Raw genomic sequence first — 20,862 nt, 5'->3', positions numbered from 1 at the left:
AGGGAGGTGGTGGAAGCCTCCTCCCTGGAGGTTTTTAAGGTCAGGCTGGATGTGGCTCTGGGCAACCTAATGTAGTGTGAGGTGTCCCTGCCCATGGCAGGAGGGTTGGAATTAGGTGATGTTTGAGGTTCCTTTCAAACCTAACAATTCTATGATTATATGATTCCAGAAGAGTTTCAGGGCTTGTGTCAATTTAAAAAATATAAAAAAATAATAAAAATGCTTAAAGCTGTCAATATTGCCTGACTCCAGGAAATGAGAAAAAGTTGGTTCTTGATGACCACTTCTAGAAGCCATGCCTCAGGAGAAGTGGACTACTTAGCACCTACAGGCTTTTTGACAAGTAAAAATGTTTACAGAGTTGCAACCTACCCACCACAGTTTATATTGGAAAGAATACTTCTGAAATAATGTAACTATATCTTATGAAAATACTATGCAACCTTGAGGCAACTTATGACAATAACATGTAACCTTGAGCAGCCCACCAAAGTTGCTCTATCACTCCCTTCTTACAAGGACAGGGGAGAGGGAAAATACAAGCATTGGCCTGTAATCAAGATAGAAGCCATTGAATAGGATGAAAAGCGAAAACAAAGGTCACGTGCTGAAGCAAGAGGAAAGAGGTTATCCTCTACTTCCCATCAACAGACAATGTTCAGTCAATTCCCAGGAAGCAGGGCTTCAATACGCATAGCAGTTGCTCTGGAGACAGGTGCCATCAATGAATGTCCTCACACTTCCTTCTTTCAGTTAGCTTTTACAGCTGAGCTCACATCACATGGTATGGAATACTCCTTTGGTCAGTTTGGGTCAGCTGGTCCAGCTGTGTCCCCTCTCAAGATCTTGCCCATCCCTTGGTCTGCTATTGGGGAGGGATTGCCGGAAAAGCACAGCCTTGGTGCTTGGCTCAGCAGCAGCCAAAATGATGGTGCATTATCAACACCCAGCTACATCACTGCAAAACATAGCACAAAGAGAGATGCTCTGAGGAGAATTAGCTCCAGCTCAGCCAAACTCAATACAGACCTGCAGGACTTGCAAAATGACAGCATCCCAAGCCTAAGTCTGATTTTATGTTTTGCCTGACCATACACAGTGTTTGACACGGGAAAAATGTGATTTGGAGATATGGAGGCTGGCTGAGAGCTGAGAAGGAAGCTACCTTCTCTGACTCTGTACAAGAATTCCTTTCTAAAGAAGTATTGTATAAGGCAATCTAAAATCATGCATTGTAATATCAGAATAAGCCATAGCACAGCTTAAAATGAAATTTATACAATGGAAAAACAGAGATGGTCTAACATACCTTGAGGTGGTTTCCTTCCTAAAACAATACCACATGCATCAAAATGAAAGATTTTTGGAAAATGGTCATCTGTTCTTCCCTTGCATTGGCGAGAAAAATAAGAAAATGAATAATCAAAGGCTATCTTTGTCCATGCCTGTGTCATTGTAGATGGGTACAAATTGAGCCTTTTTAACTAGATTAGGCAGGAGAGCAACCTGAGGCAGATCTGGTTTTCCCAGATTGTCCTGGGGTGAAGCTGTGACACTTGAGAAGCCAGATATGGCAGCAGAAAGATGTGATTTTACTGGAATGAAGGTTAGGTGATTGCTCCAGTTAGTCCATTTTCAATTACAATGTTTTAACCACTTTTGCATAATGAAGGAAATAAGCATTTCTGCCTAGTCCCTAGAGCGAATCAAGCCATTCTTCTGTGAGTCATTCAGATCTACAGAATAACTTAATCTCATACAGAAGAACATTATTAAAATTGCTTTTACGTAGCCTTTTCATTTCTGGGAGTGGAGAATAGAAGAGGAAAACACTATAAGAAAGATTGTTTGTAAGGACTGACTGTTTATTTTTGTCTTACCAGAGGAAGGAAGTATTCAAAACTAAGGAAAACCAAATCTATGTTGAGTTTTGTATATCATCACTGAACTCAGATTATCCTGTCTTGCCATGCAAAAATAATTCAATGAAATAAGGATGAAAAGGATTAACTGTTTTGAATCTTGCATGTGTATACTATGATTTCTGTCTACTGAGCTTCCAAGTTGAAGAATTATTAGTTGCCTGATGCCTTCAAGCAGGTTTGGCAATCATGGATCATACATTAGACTATGTTATGTAGGAAAAATTCATCTAAAAGATGTAAACTGATATGGCAGAATATTAATATTAAGAAATAGTAAGATAAACCATTGGGAAACAAAACTGCTGACTGTTTTCCTGCAAACACCTTAATCAACTTGAAATGAATCATTGAAGTTCATGCATCAGTCATGTTAAGAATTAATCAGATTGGTGAAATTCAAATTTTCTTAATTCAATGAGAATAAATTGCATTTCCTCAGCATTTTAGATGCAAAATCATAGGACAAGCTCTAAAACTTTTTTTATTTTTCTGTTTAGGTGAACCATGACAGCATTAAGCATGGCATGAAAACATCATTTAGGGTAGACTAAATGGAATTAGATTATAGATGCCTAAATAAAATAGGCAGAAGTAAATTTTTTTCTGCAGGCTATATCTCCTTACATTCAAAGGAGACACTGCACAGCATGTTATAGTGTTATAGTGAAGAAAGAGAAATATGCCAGCTGGGGAAACAAGCCCTGAAAAAGTCACAATATTAATATTCATGGCTAGAGAAAACATTTCTAAAAGAGAGTTTTACCTCATTAGCTACCTGTGTTTTCATGCTGCACATAATATTTCCATCAGAAAGATGCATCAGCACAAGCAGGAAAACATCCTGAGAGTCCTCACACATAACTTTTCCTGACAAGCTCTAATCCTTTTAGTTCCATGCAGAATGAGTTCTTAACACCCTTAGGACCACTGCAAACATTATTGAGGGAAAACCACCTAGCTTGCTGTGGGACAGGAAAGCAAGCTCATTTAGAACACTTTGGGAACAACGTAACTTAGTAGGTGTTTGTGTTAAATGAAGATCTGTGAAGCTGGCTTGCCAAAGATCTGAAGGAGGAGGTCTTATGAAGACAGCCCTGGTTTTGGCTAAAACTGATGAAGCAGGGCTCAAAGGAAATAAACAGCCAAATTCAAAGCAGATTTTGAGGGCCAGGGTGCCTGATTGAAGACCTTTGCCTAATTAACTTTAATTTTAATATTAAAGTTGACACTCTTCAATATGCCAATGAGGAAAACTAAATACATGCTAAACACATATGACCGTTACTCAGCTTTCCTCCCAGATCATGCTAGATGTCATACAGAAAGCGGGGACAGCCTGAGCTAGGGTATAAAACCCACGAAAGGGAAATCTCTCATCCATGTACCACTGGCACCAGTATTAGCACCAGCAAGGCACAGTGCAGTGTGAGCCAAAAGCCGAAGTACAGCATGGCCAGCACTATCACCTGCCACCACAACATCTGCTGGGAGGGAAAAACAGAGATGAGTAGAGTCCACGGGCTGCTTTCCATTTCTTCCAAGACAGGGACACCTTTCTTGGTAAGAATTGCACCTTCAATATATGGCTTAACTTCTGCTGTATTTCTAATATATTAGAGCTAGTGCAAAGGTTTGTGTCCCCAACTTTGTCAAATGTTACCCAGGATTTATTAACTTGAGATCATATTTGCTAGCATTTCTATTATATATTAGAGCTACTACAAAGGTTTGTGTCTCCAGCTTTGTCAAATGTCAGCCAAGATTTATTAACTTGAGATCATCTTTGCTAGCATTTCTATTATACATTTCTATTATATATTAGAGCTACTACAAAGGTTTGCATCTCCAACTGTTTGATGCTGCCCAGGAAAACTTAACTCAAAATCATCTTGCAGTTAGTGCATTTATCACTGGCAATCCCAAATTTATGTGTATGTTGCTTTGAAGAATTAAACCATTAAATTGCTTTAACTTTCTGAACTTGTGTCAGAGCAAGTCTCTATTGGGGCAGTTGAAAGAAAGGCCAGACAGTTCCAGTGACATGACAGAAAAGATGCATTAGTACGAGTCAGGAAAAAACGCTAAGAGTTCTCACAGACAACATTTCCTGGGACAGTTCCTTCACAGCTGAAACACAGGACCATATGGAGGGAGAGATTTCCTTCATAATACCATTTGAACTTGGCCATCTTTCAAAACCAGGGATAAAGACTGAGTGATTTGCTCTGGCTCTTCTTCTTGATCCCAGGATGACCCTGATTCAAACTCACTCTTTGTGAGACAAACTGCTTTCCTCATATGTTTCTTTTTCCATACAGGGGTGACTGATACTGGCACAGGCTGGTTCTCTTGTGCAGCTGCCATGCCTGCTGTTGGGGTCTGACTAGCCATGGTCCCTGCTGGTCTGCCTGTAGATCCAGAGAACTTCTCTGGCATTTAAGTACTCTGAACAGTGATGAGAAGGGCTCAAAAGGCATGGGCCAGGCTCCAACACATGGCAGTGATTTCTGTCTCAGGATCTTCTGGGCTGAAAACATGCTTTTTCCAAATATTTTACCATCTTGTCAGGATTTTGTAATTGTTGGGAGGTGAAATTCCAAAATACAGGAGGTGGTCACCATCCTAAGCACTTGCCCATACTCTACCACACACCCTGCCACCCGTAAATATCCAGCATCTGGGCAGATCTCCAGATGGTGTTCTTGGGAAAGACCTGCATCACTCTGGTCAAGACATGACCCATCGATTGTGTGAAATTATGTCTAAACCAAGTGACTATTGGAATAACTATAACAGGGAGGTTGTCGAGGCCCCGTCCCTGGAGGTGTTTAAGACCAGGCTGGATGAGGCTCTGGCCAGCCTGATCTAGTGTGCGGTGTCCCTGTCCATGGCAGGGGTATTGGAACTAGATGATCCTTGTGGTCCCTTCCAACCCTGAATGATACTATGATACTATATTCTTACAATATACAGTACAGCCACACGTTAGCACTAATCCATCCTCCAGTGGAGATAAGTACCACCAGAAAGAGCACATCAAGTACAAGTGCATAAGGTTTTATGTAACGTAACCAAACCCAGGTTTCAGCATACTGGCCCCAGATGCCTGTGGAAAGCAAATGCATCAACATGGTAAACAAAGTATAGAAAGCAAACAAAACAAAACAAAACAAAATAAGCCCCTCCCCCAAAAAAAAACCCAACACAACTTATACAAAATTACTTTAAGAAGCCTTTATTGAATCTTTTCATTATGTCACCTTTCATTATTTCAAGCTGCATGTTGGGTCACCAAAATATACTGTCCTGGTTTAGGACAGCCAGCTCTCACAAGCAAGACCCCTGACACAGACTGGGAAGGAAGTAACACAAAACCAAGCCCTGCACAACCACCTTAGGCTATATCTCAGAAAAACACAGCAAAAGCAGAAGCAGTAACCAGTAATAAAATGACCCTCCTACCTGCCAACCCTGCAACCACCCAGTGGAAAAGAGCAACACCCCAAACTGGAGCAGCAATTTGAAACAGGAAGCCTCCCATGTTACAATTGGAACTACAAGCCCCGTGATACTTTGCTCCAGCCAGCACTTCCATTTCAAAGCTGGAGAGAGTCATTCACCATTGGAATGAGCTGCCCAGGGAGGTAGTGGAGTCACTGTCCCTGGAGGTGTTCAAGAGGGGATTGGACATGGCACTTGGTGCCATGGTCTAGTCATGAGGTCTGTGGTGACAGGTTGGACTCGATGATCTTTGAGGTCTCTTCCAACCTTGGTGATACTGTGATATAATGATTTGATAGTTGCCTACATTCCTCTGTTGTGTTGTCTCTATGTCATCTTTGCTGCTGCTCAATAACATATCAGTAAACAGCTAGACATCTAACTTACTTGAAATGTCCATCTATGGGCTTGGGTTTTTGCATCCCTTCCTCTTCTAAGTTTATGGGGTCTGATCTAGTAACTTCACAAAATGTGTAATAGTTCGAGAACTCATTCATTTACAAACATCTTTGAGGGATTCAGCTGAAAGAGAAAGACTTTCAACCTGCTTCCACAGATATTTAATAATGTGAAGCAGATCTTCAGCAAACAAGATCTATATTAATTATCTTCATCTACACAATACTCACTAGTTAAATGGAAAAGCTTCACTATAACCATTGATACAAATCAAACAAAACAAGGAGTTTTATTGTCTTCTGTTTTTCATTGCACTCAACTACAGGGAAGAAAATATGCTCTACAAATATATGCAGCTGCTAGCACTGCCTGAAAGATAAAATATAACATTTAAGAATAGTTTTGTAAGCACTGCTAATGCAAACACTCTTACTGAAATCTTTTACTGCTTTACGCTCTGTAAAAGTTTGTTGGAGCACACATTTACCTCCCTGAATGATTGCAAATCAAAGTAGTGCTGAACACCAACTCCCACAAAGTAAATTGCCAGTTTGCATGCAGAGGACTTGGTCTACTGTTGCATTTCCCAGACCTCTTCCACTTCTCCTTTGAAAGGCATAACTATTCTCACTCTTTTAGTAATAAGACATTATTATACACTGTACACCATCATGCAGGAGGAGTGATTGAGTAGAACTGCTGGAGAGCAGAACACATCAACAGGCAGCCATTTACCTGTCCACTTTTGAAGTCTGTTAATCTTTTCATGTAATGGGAAAAGGTGTTAGCAATGTAGTGCTAGTGCATATATACAACTTTTTCTCAATCTCTATCAGTCACAAGCCTGTGTGCCTGCACATGGACATACACACACGAGCATCCTGTTTTTTGTTCAGCCTTGATTGTGACAGTTTTCAGCTGAAATTCTCCACAGTAGTTCTGCACTTACAGGCTTTTCAGGAGAAATTACTTTTGTACAAGATGAAAACCGCCAGAAATTATTGTCAGCTGACATCCACGGAATTTTCTGATATTATTCATTTTAAAGCCTTTATTGTGAAACCACTTACAGGACTTTGAAATGGAAAACCCCAGCCTTTACAGTTCTTGACTGCTTTTTATCTAGTCATTGGTCTCATTGGCATTTTCTGCTTAGAAATAAATTCTTTCATTAAGAGGGAATAGATTTTTTTAGCTGACTAGAATCTTTCAGACAATAATTTTATTGTACACCTTTATTCTAAGAAGTGAGTTTCTTAAATAACATCTATTTGCTCTCTGAAAGCATGCTAAGAGTCTTATACAATACACTCCATTAGCATGGAAATGGATTTTTTTGTGTGTAATTTACTTTTCTGCCACTGTATTACATTATAGCTGCAGTTATCAAACAGAGACTGAAAAAATCTTGTTGTATTTTGAAGTGTGAAAGATTCCAGCTGGTTTTTATTGTACTTCTAATGTTGTACTTCATAATAAATATAAGTGCATATGTGTACCGATACGCAAATACATTTAAATGTTTCATATTTTAAACACATTTAAGAAATAAAAAGTCCAAATTTTGCAAGAAGCATGTGAATATGTGAGCCCAACTGACAGTTTTCATCAGTATAACACATAAACATTAAGAATTGATGTCACAGGAATGATGATAGAATAAAACAAGAGTGAGTACAGATGAGATTATTGTGTTCACCTGTAACTACTTTTTTCTTAATACGAGTCTTTAGAAATATATAATTAGAAACAACTGGCAGTAAGTGTATAGCTATATGACCAAAGATGGTTATTTCTTCAGTGAGATTGCTGAAAATAATTCCTAATGCAAATTTAACTTCATATTATATAATGCTTGGTTCTAACTTTAGCATATTACACTAATATGGAAAAATACAAATGTGTTGAGGAAATAAAAAATACTAATTGGCCTTTTCCAGTGCTGATCTCTGATACTATGATGAAATCTAGAACACTAAATTTAGCTCAGGGTATGACACATCAGTATGCTAACTCAGTTCTTCTTGCTGCTATTTTTCTGTGTCACATACTTCACATAAATCTAGGATGGTTTGATGACATCAAAGGAATGCATACTTATGAAGTTATTCCACTTCATGGCTAATGCAAACAACATTGCTGGAATCTTGTTGAGGTCCAGAAGTCATGGAGATAAACTCTACATATTCAGGAAACCAGACAGACCATGAGTGTGTTTGCAGAGCATTTACTCTACCTCTAAACAAAATTAAACATAGTGTTCTACTACTATGAGAAAAACAAACAAAAGCAACAACAAGAACAACAACAAAATTATTCCCATGGTGCAGGTTGAATAGATCAATACTACTCTCTGTGCACAAATTGGGCTAACTATGCCAGAACCTCAGCAGACAAAAGGTGTGATCACACCAGGGCTCATGAGCAAAAGGCACCTAGGTGTTCAGATGTTCTATGACGGAAGCATATCCAGGTGTTGGAGGGTGCAAATGATCAGCCACTTGATTCCCAGACTATAACACTGCACAGTTTAGCCTTATTGATTCATTCTACATTTCTCCCCACGGGCTTTTCTGGCATTACTGTCAGCTGCTGTCAGGTTTATGAAGGTATGTCCAAACTGGAATCATTCTCTTATGCCAATGGCTGTAATTTAGAGCCATCTACAAATTTGCCGATGTTGCATCTTCATCACCAACTTAGTCATCAATGAAGATGTTAAACAGTATGAAACCTAGCAATGACATCAAAGCACAATGCTCGTTTACACCCATGAGATGCATGATTAGATCTTCCAAGCCCTCTTGAGGTTCTGTGCAATTCTTAAACCACTTAATAGTTTATAAATCTAGTTTGGTAAGCTTCTTCCAGTTAGTCATTTCAGCCCAGTTCCCGTGCCATGCGTATATTTCTGTTAGATTTAGGCATTTAAGTTGTATGCCTACATGTGTAACAATTCTCACAGATTTTACTACCTGAGTCAATTTGCTGGTTAGTGTTTTTAAACGATTCTATCACTTCTGTCAGACTCATAAGCATTTCCAATCCTTATATTTGTGATGGAAAACTGAAATTATGTCATTTCTATGTGAAATACTGCTGAAATGACTGTAGAAAACAAAAGATTTCATCTATATTCCAAGAAATTAGTGTCACTGAAGAGCTGTGGTTATAAACAATTCACTGCTTTAACTTGCCTCATACTGAGGGGGGCATACCTACCACACTTCATGCAGCAATTATGACAAATTATAATTGCTTCTGAATTTTCCAGTAGCAAAGGCATTAGTTAGATATATGAGGATTAGAGTTTATGAGATACAGCTACTACCAGCAGACATGTGAAATATCTAAGGCAGAAGAGAATTCCAAACATCTGCTCTAACTGTAAACAAACATTTCAGTATTGAAGTTTCTTACATTATGCAGGGCCTCAGGAATTTCCTTACTATTCACCTCTAAGGACAAGCTACTGCATAATATCTCCTAGGGATAGGATTGCATAGGATTTAATAAAATCAGTCAGGCTCTATGTGTATGAAATGATCAGCATCTGGTAGGATGAAAGTGTCCCAGAGTGGTCTGCCTTTGTTGACATTTCTGATATTGCTAATTCTGATACAGATGAAGCTGCTGTCTATACCTAGTGTTCATGCCACAGTTAATGCTTAGAAGATGGAACCATACATTAAGATGAGAAAAAACAGTTCAGTTCCCAAGACCTTGTAAAGCTGCCAAGGTCAGGAAGGCCTCAAGTTACATGCTGCAGCGACATTTGCATGAATTAAAGATGTATTCTATGGCAATTCTTATTTTTCAGTTTCTATTCACAGAAGATGAAAAAACCTAACGTAGCATTCCTACTGATCAATATTTTTCTTTGCTCCTTTTGCCCCTTTTAAAATTTAATTACCATTGAGCTTGTTAACCTACAATCATACACAAATTGCTAAGGGAGAGAGTGGAACATAATGTTTGTTTGTGGTTCTCTAAGTAGTGCAGAATACCAGAAGCCATAGTGTACACCTTTCCAATTCAATTCTCTATGCAGCTGCAGACTCCTCAATGACATGTTTTGAGGTTTAGAATGAGAACTATTTTACAAAGGAGAATGTTAAGCTTTCTTCTGACACAGAGCAGGATCATCAGAGACTTGGGTGAAATGAAGTCATCTCTATTAATCAGAACTAAAAAAGGATTAAACTAAGATCATCTCAAACATCTCTAAATCCAGTTACCTCATCCTTGTTTCCTCACCTTGCATTCCGAGGTGGCTAGGTCTTCACCTATGTCTCTACCACTGTTGACACAGCGTGGAAGGGCTCAGTAGCCTGGGTTCAGCTTTACAGCTGTGCTGCTTTCTCTAATCAAATATCCCACTGGGACTCTCTGCTTTAGGCACCAACAATTCACGCCTAGAGATACCTACATCTGTTCTACCACATCAATCTCTGTCAAGATCCAAAGCAGCTTCACACCTATGCCTTCACACAGAAGTGGATTCATGATCGAGAAGTTCAGCATGAACTCTGGGAAGAGCTTTTATCTGAAGGTTAGGCAGTGGAGTGAAGAGCACCTGCAAGAGTGATTAGAAAAAATAATCTTTTGATAAACCTTTTGACATATTCTTCACACCATATTCCACAGATGTAGCTGTGCAGCCTGTTGAGCAAAGGGCAGCAAGCAGCTCAAAAAAATTCAGGCACTTCACAAAACAACTCCAAGATACTGAGTCTTTTCTTGAATATAAATTTATAGTTAACTAACACTGCCTTAGGTAGCCTCTGGTGATTAAAATACATCCTTACCACTTCAGTGTGGGGCTGTCACTTGCAGCCGTGTATAAAATGTTCTTAATGTCTGGACCACCTCGGACAATCTACCAATGAAATTCGTTTAGACCTATCTTTGTTTTCAAAATATTCAGCCAGAGTGTTCCAGCACTGTCCCTTTCTTAAAGGCACAGCCTAAAACGGTCACAGGGGCACTGTAGTAGTCTGCAAATTCTAATATGGCTTCAATGCCTTTTTTTACCATATACTCCACTGACTGTGAGTCCTACGCTATGCCTGACAAAGGCAAAAGTCTTCACCCGGCAATTTCTGCCAGAACTGGGTTTCTGTTTTCAGTATAGTCATGCCTAGGGACTGAGTCAGGCAGTGCTGGTAATAGCCCTCTAACAATAGCAGCACGTGTTCGCAGAAAGCACTGGAACAACCTTAGCAGTGTTGTAGTGGTGACAGTCAGAGAGGGTGGGGAGGCTCGCACTTTGTAAGTGTTACTGCAGAAAGATATACAGCAAAGAGAGAAAATTTAATTTGCAAGATAAGTACTTCATAAGTAGACAGACAATATTAGCAAAAATAATGCATTCCTTTGTGAAAGGCTTGAGGGCCAGTCTTGCTTCTTTAAATCAGCACGTCTCCATGGGTTTCAAAAAAACCACATTGATTTACGTCTGTTGGGTACCTGGCTATTTCTACAGTAGAAGAAAGGCTTAATAAATATTACAGATTATATTCTCACCCCTTATAAATTGATACAGTTCCCTTGATATTAGTGGAACTACACTGGATTACAACAAAGGTCAGGCTCAACTACACTGAGAGCATTAAGTGAGTGCTTACAGAAGTTTTTTGGTTCAGCTTCTCTTCATTCTCACCGAGTAAGGTGCTTTAAGGGTAAGGTAAGGGTAAGGTGCTTAGCCTGCAAAAGACGTTTTAGGATGCAGAGGTTTTGTGCAGAATAGATGCTATTATTTACTCATGCAAATGTAAATATACCTGTTCTGTCTAGACCTCCTTGGTGACTGAAGAAATTAGTTGCATTTAGTTCATTGTACTTGATGTGGAATTAAAGAAAAAAGGTAATAGTCAGTTTATCAAAGTGAAATTTGGTTACAGCTGCCAAATTCAGTAAGCTACATCAGCTGCTTAATTTGAAAAAGCAGAAAAAGACTCTTTGCAGATATGCCTGGGTTCAAACATTCCTCTCTTGTGACCTTATGTGAGCCTGAGCTGTACTGACACAATGGCATTTTGCATCTCACTTCAGATACCTCTGCAAGAGTTAGGATCATTTCTGTAAACTTATGAAAACTGCATGTTCTGCCTTGAGATATTACTTGAGAAAGTCACTCATATATTGATTCCTGATGTTGCTGGTTTTAACAAGATAAGACTTCAAATCCATCTTCTGAATGTTACTCTGCCAAAGATTAAACAGCTGTCATGCCCATCCTTCCAAATTAGAGAAAGAAAAAAAAGTGTGTTGATGAATAAAGGAAGGTCTGTTTTAAGAAATAAGCAAAAAGTAAGAAGACTTGCCATTTTCTACGTCAGTGCTAACATCTGAAGGTTTAGAGACCACTTCTGTCTGAAAAGAACAGAACGGAAAAACCCTGTGTGTAGCATCACTATCTATAAAATTAGCAAAAGTTCCCTCAGAACAAATGAAGCACTTTATGCACTCTGTGCAGAGGTTCAGGCTGCCATCTTACCTGTCCTTTTCCTCTGTTTTGAAAACAAGAATGCGTATTGGGTTTGCATGACAAGGTTTTGGTAACAGGATGGCTGTCGGGGTGGGTTTTACGAAAAGCTACTGAAAGATTCCCCTTTGACCAACAGTGTCAATGCCAGCTGGCTCTGAGATGGGACCATTGCTGACCAAGGCTGAGCCTGTCAGAGGTGGTGGGTACTGCCCTTGGGGAAACAACAAAAATAAACAACAACAACAAAACCCCACCACCAAAACCAAAGAAAACCAACCAAACAAACAAAAAAACCCACAAACAAAACCACACACACACAAACCCACCTGCCCTAGAACAGTTTGGAGTAAGAATTTATGACAAAACAACCCTGCACCCTGCAGACACCAAACTCAATGAGGAAGGAGGGTTAGGAGGTCTTCCAGGTGCCTGTGCAGATTCCCCTGCAGCTTGTGGTGAAGACTGATGAGTCAGACTGTCTTCCTGAAACCCTTGGATCATGTGCTGGAGCAGGTGAATACACCCAAAGGAGGATGGGACCACATGAGAAACCCACACTGGAGAAAACCACTGGCAGGGCTTCTGAATCTGTGGAGAAAGTAGCCCACATTGGAGCAAAGATACTACTGTGGATTCAGACAGGCTTTGACATCTAGATTTTACCCTGTTTCAGTAAGAAAATATTTCACAAAGAGTGATTCTGAGACAGAAAACTGAGTACCTTTTACAAAAACAAACAAACAAACCAAACCAAAACAAAAAAAAACGAACACAAAAACAACAACCAACTGACAAACAACTGTCTGAGTGAATGCAAGCATCCTGATCACACTTTTTATTGTCCAGTGCATTGTCTCCTTCACTGGAGACATTCAAAACTTGCCTGGGTATGTTTTTGGGTCAGGTGCTCCTGCTGTGGCAGGGGAATTGGACTAGATGATCTTTCAAAGTCCCTTCCAACCCCTAGCATTCTGTGATTCTGTGCTCTATTCTAGGTTTCAGAATCAGATTTGTCATCTGAATATTGACCAAATCTCAAGGAATTTACAACCAAGATGGATCTTTGATTGTGTTTTAGAGTGCAGTCCAAGGTAGAACAACTTTAGCCCCAGGATCAGACACTGAGACGCGGAAAAGAAATGCATTTATTATATCTGTGCTTTATGACAAAGATATATGTTCCATTTTCTACAATTTCTTCCAGGTATAAGAGAAATAAACTTTTAAGGGCTATGTAAGCATAAGTAACTATGTGATTATATATTGATGCTTTAGAGAGACTGTATGTGAAGTCACTGCATTAATAGCATCACTTAACCTCAACGTGTTTTATTCTTGTACTTTAACCTTCAAATGTTTAGATTTAATATACCCTTTTTTTTCAAGTGTCTCTGAGGTCCTGCTGTAGGTTTAATGTAGACACTGGGGAAGCTGTTATGACCTCTTTAAGTCATAAGGTAATTTTCTTCAGACTAGATTAGGCTGAACAAATTATTCTCCGTTTTAACATGAATAAGTTTAATAATTTCAGTGGTACTGCACTAAAACTGGAGTGCAACTTTTATAATTTAAACTGTAATTATAATTTCTTTAATATAAACTGAGATAAAAATTCAAGAAAAGGTGAAATCTTTACATGTCTTGATTTATATTTTTCTCCCTACTGGTTGAAGCCTAGAGGAACACTCTAGAATATAATTATTTTGTAAGGCACTTGAAAATTTATATTGCTTGAAAAGACAGCAACACATCTTTCCAAACTATAGAAAGCAAGTCTGCAGTTTGCATTAATTAAAGTCTGATGCAATTATGCATTTTATAATTTGTCTCATTGTGGTTCATGGAGTTTAAATTTCCATTGTTGTTCTGCATCCAAATGTACAAAACTCCCAAATAAAACAGTAGTCCTAGCATCCACTTGCTAAAGTTAACTAACAGGAATTCAACTTCAGGACTAAATCTGTCCCTACCCACATTTATATTCTAAGCAAGTAGCCAATATACAATAGAAAATAAACCCTCTGGAGTAGTCAAGAGTTCCAAGTGGGACTTGTAACAAACCTCCCATTTAATACCATTACAGGGGAAACAAACTTTCCCATGTTGTCAGCCTATTAAAATCTGTACCTGTCTTCAAAGTTCACTTGTGAATTCTAGGATAAGAATGAGTCCGCTTGGAAGGCACAGTACCTTGTGGATGTGTAACAGGCAAATCCCGGGACAGCCTGAGGGCTACTGTGATTTGTGTGCTTTCTGATCTTATTTTTTTATCATGTTCTAATATTCTTCTCTTGCTCCACATGGAAGATTTTCTAGCTTAGTGTATGAGCAGTAATATCTGTGTCCCTCAAGGCCACTGGAATTTAAAATATTAATATTAATATTATTAATAATAATAATAATAATAATAGTATCGTAGTAGTATCATAGTATCATTCAGGGTTGGAAGGGACCACAAGGATCATCTAGTTCCAACCCCCCTGCCATGGGCAGGGACACCCCACACTAGATCAGGCTGGACAGAGCCTCGTCCAGCCTGGTCTTAAACACCTCCAGGGATGGGGACTCAACCACCTCCCTGGACAACCCATTCCAGGGTTTCACCACTCTCATGGTGAAGAACCTCCTCCTCACATCCAGCCTGAATCTCCCCACCTCCAGCCTCATTCTATTCCCCCTAGTCCTATCACTACCTGATATCCTGAGAAGTCTCTCCCCAGCCTTCTTGTAGGCCCCCTTCAGATACTGGAAGGCCACAATGAGGTCACCTCAGAGCCTTCTCTTCTGCAGACTGAACAGCCCCAACTCCTTCAGTCTAATAAAAGTTGTTGCCATCTGAGTTTATCTCAAAATATAAGTTTATTTTGCATGCTTTAAGATTAGCCTTGGGTTCATCTTCCTCACATTTCAGCCACCTAGCTCTGCATCTCTGTCTTTCTATCAAAAAAATGTGATGCTCCCTTCAGGCACATGAAGTGTGTGACTTTGCTGTTTCATCTGCGATATGATAATCAGAGCGTCAATGTCAGTGCTTTTACAGACCCGCTCAGCGTCTGCACTAGTTAGCATATTTTGCTACTTGACACTAGGTATTTGCTGAAAACAGCATAGGTGGAAATGAGTGAGACATTTACATAGCAATCTGTCCAAATCTTGAAGCCATAAAGCTATGACAACAGCTGCACAATATTCCCATTTAGAAACTAATTTTGCATTCACTCAGTGATTGATGCCATAATTTACCAAAGTATTGCTAGACATGTTGATATATTTTGTGATATCATCAGCAATCACCACATTTCATTACTGAGATAACTAAACTTGTTAGCAGCTTAGGTCACATGTTATCAGTGAACAATACAAGGACTGTTACAAAGCTACCCTGTCCTGTGGGAAGCACAAATTCTGGGCTTTGTAGAAAAGCAATCAGTGTTCCATAAGATACCTGCAGGATATGAGTATTTTTGAATGTTTAGGTTTCAAGACTATGAAGTCCTGTTGATAACTGTCCTGAAATTTGTCCATCAGCATTTCATCATGCACAGTACTAGACCCAATTATGAAGTCAAACAAAACAAAAAGAAAACAAAAATATTTCAGAAAACATATTTGCTTAATGAGGCAAAAAACATCTTATATAACAGAACCAAATGCTGCTGATTGACTCATCTGGGCAGCCAAATGGACTGTCCACAAATCAGAGCAATTTATGGTGTCAAAGACTTTAGAAAGATTATGAAAGATCACTTAAATGTTTTGATTTTCCTCAAAGTGATCAGAGTAGCAAAATAGTTTGTCATGGCACAGTAAGAATGGATTTCAACACATCTTTTGACTTCTCTGAAAATTCACTGGGCAAAAAATTTCACAGAACTGGCATGTATCATTCCAGCAGCTGCTGAACTCTACCACTCATCTGAGACTGATAAACTCACTTTTTCACAAGTCAACCAGCTGCATAGATTTTCTTTTTTTAAAAGGTCAAGGAAGGGACAGAGTGTGCATCTGCTTATTCATTCTAAACTAGTCCAGTTTAATTTCTGTCAAAACAGTGACTTTTTTTTTTTACTGCCAGTATTGCAAAATGTGTCATGAGCTCCTGAATTGTAAGCAAGTCATGACTTTGTGACCATTTGCAGGGCACTGATTAACAAGTCTCCTGTGGGAAACTAACTTCATTAATCCAGTATTGATGCTTAGAACTACTATTCCCACAAAGAATGGAGAGAAGACACAATCCCAGGGTGGGGCTTGTAATGCCTAGAATGCTAAATAGGCAACAATCAAAGACAGTAATTAGAAATCCCAAATGTTTTGAACAGAACTTTGTCTATCAGACTTTACTTCTAAATTGTATTAAACTGGGATAAGGAAAAGGACTTGGTGGTACTGGTGGGCAAGAAGCTGGACATGATCCAACAATGCACACTTGCAGCCTAGAAGGCCAGTTTCATTGTGGGATGCATCAAAAGAAGCATGGACAGCAGAATGACAGAAGTGATTCTGCCTCTCTGGTGAGACATCACCTGGTGTACTGTGTCCAGCTATGGGGCTCTCGGCACAAGAACGAGATGGACTTGATGGAGTGGGTCTAGAGGAGGGCCACAAAAAAGATCAGACTGTTACCTTTCGGTACTTAAAAGGCTTTTAAAATATGGAGAGAGACTTTTCACTAGGGCCTGTAGCAGTAGTACAAAGAGTAATAATTTTGAACTAAAAAGGGTAGTTTTACAATATGTACAAAGAAGACATTCTTTACCATTAGTGTGGTGAAACACTGGAACAGGTTGCTCAGAGAATTTGAATATGATCCATCTATGGAAGTGCTGAAGTCAAACTGGACAATGCTTAGAGCAGTCTGACCTAGTGAAAGCTGTCTCTGCCCATGGCCGGAAGATGGGACTAGATGATCTATAAAGGTCCTTTACAACTTGAATCATTCTATAACTCTAAAATTCAGCTTTATCACAGAATCATACAATTACTAAGGTTGGAAAAGACCTTTAAGATCATCAAGTCCAACCATAAAACAAATAGTACCAGGACCACTAAAGCATGTCCTGAAGTGTTATGTCTACATGTTTTTTTGACTTCTCCAGGGGTGATAACTTCACCACTTCCCTGGGCACGTTGTTCCAATGCCTGACTGCTTTTTCAATAAAGAAATTTTAGTAACATCTTATCTAAACCTCTACTGGTGCAACTTGGGAACATTTCCTCTTATCTTGTCACTATTTACCCTAGAGAAGAGACCAACACCCGCCTCACTCCAACCTCATCTCAGGCAGTTGTTAAAGAGCAATAAGGTCTCTCCTCAGCCTCCTCCTCTCCAGACTAAACAATCCCAGTTTGCTCAGATACTTCTCATCAGACTTGTTCTCTAGACCCATCACCAGCTTTGTTGTCCTTTTCTGGACCTGCTCCATCACCTCAATGTCTCTCCTATGCTTCAGTGCCCAAAGCTGAATGCAGTACTCAGCTGTGCTTGGTTCAGGGGCACAATCACTTCCCTGGTTTTGATGGATGTACTATTTCTGATACAGGGTAAGATGTTATTGGCCTTCTTGGCCACCTGGGCACAGTGCTGGCTCATGTTCATATGGCTGCCTACCATCACCCTGAGGTTCTTTTCTGATAGGCAGCTTTCCAGCCATTCTGACCCAAGCCTGTAGTGTTGCCTGGGGTTGTTGTGAACAAAGTGCAGGACCTGACACTTGGCCTTGTTAAAGCTCATAGAACTGATCATGATCCATTGATCCAATCTATCCAGATTCCTTCACAGAGCCTTCCTAGCCTCAAGCATATCAATGCTTGTGAGAGCCCAACTGTTCTATTGTCTCAGACAATAAAACTCTCTTTATGGGAGTTTTTTACCTGCAAATATTTGCATATCCCTAACTTAGCAAGACAGATAAGGAATTTCTTTAGAATATTTATTTCATGGACATGATCATGAGCAGTAAGATTATTTTATTACTGTTGTTTCAGTAAACATTTCTTATTAGAAGTCTTAACTGTGGTATAGTTATTCCATGTATTAAGAGTTTCTTTGTTACTCTTTTCTTTAAATATGCTAACACATACAGGAATGTCATTGTTCAATATACTAGGTATCATTTCTCCGTAGAGAGATTTTTAAACTAAATACATAGATTTTCAGTTATTCATTTTGACAATCCAGTGACATTTTGGTGACAAAGGAAGTTAACATCATGCATATTTTTTGATATGCCTCAAAATAGAGTCCACCATCCGCAATAGAGCACTGAGCATTGATTTTGAGCACTTGTAGCCCAGGGATACATATTTTTCAAAGAGACTACTTGGTCATGTTGAATAATTTCCTTTCTACCTACAGTATCTGATTTGCTTTAGAAGCACTTACAGCTCTGTCAGTAAAACTGAGATTGATTAGGACCACAGCATAAGAATACATAAGGCATGAAACCTTGTAATATACTGAGTCTTAACCCTTTTATCCTTTAAATTGTTTTCTTTCACTTAATTTGTTTTCATCTAGATAAAAATCAAATCAATCTATACAAGACCTCTCTTAACCCCAGAGTCTCATTCTACTCTCCAATTAATTCCTTCTTCAACATTTTTTCCAGCTGAGCCTTCAGTTAATTTAAACTTCTTGTTAGAGTTCAAATCTTTGACATGTTCCATATTTCAACAATGTGCTTATAGACTGACTTACAGATCAAAGTCCTGTTTAACTATGTTCTATGACCTTTTGGTTCCAACCTAGTCACTGATTCAAATTCTCATTTTCTGACAAGAATTTTCTCTTACTCTCAGAATTTAAACCATTTTACACCATTTCAGCTAGCCAGCATTCAATTCCAATTATAATTTACCTTAAAATAAAGCCTAAACCAAACCCATTTTTGTACTTCCGTTGAATCATTTTGGCAAGGTGAGGAAAAATTGAAAATGTTGTGGGTTCAGCTGAATCTGCTGATGAATATTCAATACCATGACAATGCCATGCCAGCTTTAAAACAAAACTGCTGGCTGGAGGCCACAAGGATGATTAGAGGGCTGGAGCACCTCTCCCATGAGGACAGACTGAGAGAGTTTGGGTTATTCAGTCTGGGGAAGAGAAGGCTCTGAGGAGACATTGTTGTGGCCTTCCAGTACCTGAAGGGGGCTATAAGAAAGCTGGTGAGGGACTTTTTAGGGTGGCAGTTAATGATAGGTCTGGGGGAATGGAAAAAAAAAAATAGAAATGGGTAGATTCAGATTGGATGTTAGGAAGAAGTTCTTCACTGTGAGGGTGGTGAGACACTGGAACAGGTTGCCAAGGGAGATGGTAGAAGTCCCAACTCTTGAGGTTTATAAGGCCAGGCTGGATGTGGCTCTGGGCAACCTGAGGTGTCCCTGCCCATGGCAGGGAGGTTGGAACTAGATGATGCTTAGGTCCCTTCCAACCCTAACAATTCTATGATTCTATGATCATGGAGCTTGTAGTTCAGATTGTAACATGAGAGGCTTCCAGTTGCTGGCTGTTTCTTCCATTTTCTGGTTTGGGGTGTTGGTCTTTTTCTGCTGGGCTGGCTGCGGGTTTGGAGGCTGGCTGCTGCTGCTGCTTCTTCTTTTGCTGTGCTTTTCCATGACATAGGCTAAGGTAATACACGGTGCATTATTTCAATTGAATTCTTTATATCAACCACAGGGCTTACTTTGGTGTTACTTGCCTGGGGGCAGATTGCTTATGAGAGTGGGACACTTAAAAACAGAACAGATGACAATTTAAAAAACCCCAAATAATCTGAAGCAGAAAAGGTAGATGCACTGGAAGACACAGTTTATCTTGCTTATGTAAGGTATTAATCAATGAATTTCCCCACACACACACACTGAGTTCCAGCTGTGCTGTGTCTCAGCTTGCTTAGCTACAAGTACCTCAGAGTTTATAACTTTGCAGCATTTGACTTTATGACACGTTAGTGCTGAGGTGAAGGACATCATGTAAGGTCCATTGCATAACTAGGTAATTAAGTTTTATTACATGGATACACAAGAATTACATTTTTAAATGCAGTAATATCTGAAAACACCAACATCATAAGAGGAAAAAAAAAGAACCAAAAAAAACCCAAACCCACAAACAAATTAAAAAAAACCACAAAGGGGAAAAAAGAAAGGATAGTTTATAGTTTTACATTGTTAATGATTACTGTTGAATGATTAAAGTTGAATTGCATAGGAACACACTTGGAAAACTCAAAAAAAAAATGTTTTGAAGACTATGAAAAAAATCACATTGTGGAAAAGGAAATGATCTGTGTAAGTAAGTAGGCAGCAGATTGAAAATTAGGAACAGAAGAATGAGGAAGTGTTGCCACCTGATTTGAGAATCATTTGCAAGTGCTGCCTCAGCTCTGGTTCCCCAAGTTTAGTAAAAGTGCCAGGTACTATTACCAGTTTAAACTTGTATGTGTGTGCATCTGTACATTATCAGCCTTGCTCATTTTCATTTTGGGTTTTCCATTTTGCGGGTCTTTAATAACTTGCCCTCAGTTAAGGGTGCAACCAGTTGAG

Source organism: Melanerpes formicivorus, unplaced genomic scaffold, assembly GCF_026170545.1.
Source record: "Melanerpes formicivorus ecotype bairdi unplaced genomic scaffold, bMelFor1.0.p_v2 SCAF_3, whole genome shotgun sequence".
In the NCBI taxonomy this organism is placed as follows: Eukaryota; Metazoa; Chordata; class Aves; order Piciformes; family Picidae; genus Melanerpes; species Melanerpes formicivorus.
The sequence above is the reverse complement of the archived record's forward strand: the minus strand, read 5'-3'. Positions refer to the sequence as shown.